The following is a 2,069-nucleotide window of genomic DNA, read 5'->3' on the forward strand; positions in this document are numbered from 1 at the left end:
TAACTATCGCACACGTGTTGGCGAAAGGATCCAGGGTGTAAAGACAGAGCGTTCTTCATTTCGTGGAGTATTTTTTGACATGACCAGTATGGATCCCTGGCTCACGGACACGCTGCAGCAGAGATATGAGCTGGCTGTGAGCGCGTGTTGTGTGATGGGCTGTTTGTCTCCATGGAAACAGGGCATGACTTCGTCCCCTGATTGTGAGATAGAGTCACTTTGAATAGGGACGAGTTAAGGTGATTTAAAGAGAGTGGACGACTGTGTTTGGACATAAAACAGAATACTTCATCCATGGCGACTTAAGGCCTTTAAAGCATTTAGATGACAAAGAGAGGCTTGTTTAGTGAATCTGATGACGTTCACTAACTCTAATTTATTTTTTTGAAATTTGGCTTATGTTTTTCATAACCTGAATAATATTAATGTTTATTAATATATAGGTAACAGTAATTTATAGAAATATTGTTAAAATATGTCAACGAATAGGCCTACTATAGCAGCTTTATTATACTTCCTAATTCTTAAAGTGTTATTATCTTTTGTAAATTTTAGGATAGTAGAGTAATTACAAAAACGTGTCTAATTGATTAAATACAACAACATATGAACAGGACGGTCTACCTACTCTGTGATTCTGTGGTAGTAAGTCACATATTCCAACAAATGCAGAGGAGTCGGTGTGTGTGGAAAAAAAGTATTACGAGCTCATAGATAATCTGCTGCTATAAATACACAAGACTGAATCTATTTCTGAAACCAGCCTATATCTTATTACATGGCGCATTGATTGTGGCTGCAGATGACTTGCCAGATCAGGTATTTCCAGACTCAATAAAGCCCAGTAAAGGCAGGCTACACGTTTAAATATAGTCAACTGTCATATTCAATATATTTAACATCCTGTAAGATTTCTTTACGCCATAATGGCGTAAAGAAATCTGGCCTAACCTCCATACTGCAGCAGCAGGGGGAAGGCACACCCAAGGTCAAGGCCTATTGTTAGCTCAAGGCACAAGGTTCACTGTCCATCTTAAAAATAGCTCAAATAGACTTTATTATATTTTTATATTGACCATTGTTGACAGAGGGCAGTAGTCTACAGAGTTGCTTTAATATTATTTAAAAAATATAACCTTTTTGTGTTCAGATTTGTTTTAGCCTCACATCAGCAGATAAAAGGTGTAACACTGTCACCTGGTGGATATTTTACGCATTTTACAGAAACAACACAACGCAACTTTTTTGTTTTGTTTGCTGGCTATGGGGCTGTAAAGTCCTAAAATAGCCTTTATAGATCATAGTTCTCATTCTTTGCTTATTTGGCCAGTCTTTTCTTCTAACATTAAAATCAATAACAAATAGGTCGAATTACAGAGGACAATTGCAGGGGAACAATTGTGCGCTACTGTCATCTAGTGGAAATAATGTGCATTACAACCAATTTATTCATTTATTTAGCCACTCATCAATAAGTGTCTTTGAACCCGGGGGCAGGTCACGGAGGCAAGACCTTTTGACTCAGCTCCTTCTTCACCACAACAGTCTGATAAATCAGTTGTATTCATGTATTTATTGTTAATTATTATAGTTTTAGTATTATTTGGAATTCTTTCAAGTCACAAAACATTTCAGAATGTCAGACTTTGTGAGTAAAACTTAGCACAGTTAAGTCAAACTGACATACAACCATCATACTAAACACACTGTCACTAGACTGAGAAACCTACAAAACTTGTATATGCATTGAGGTGGTAGTTTTGGCCCTGTTGAACAGTATGAAATAGTTCAATTGGTTTCAGAGCGAGTGTATAGTATTTATGTAGACTAGATTTCCACTATCTTAGTCTTTTACTAGTTTGACTATAGAAGGGCATTGTTATGTTGGTGTCATTGTCCTTTGTGTCTTTGGTCTATGGTCTTTGATAAGAGTGAGCTGTTCTGTATACGATAGCATATATAGACGTATAGACAATGTTACATTTTGCAGTTTTGTAGTGGATCAATGTGTTTTGTGATACTGCAATAAGTGTAGTTGTGTAATTTTGATAAACAATTAGACAATAGTG

Source organism: Eucyclogobius newberryi, unplaced genomic scaffold (assembly GCF_026437365.1).
Source record: "Eucyclogobius newberryi isolate DKJ021-1_F unplaced genomic scaffold, fEucNew1.0.hap1 SCAF_5, whole genome shotgun sequence".
Classification (NCBI taxonomy): Eukaryota; Metazoa; Chordata; class Actinopteri; order Gobiiformes; family Gobiidae; genus Eucyclogobius; species Eucyclogobius newberryi.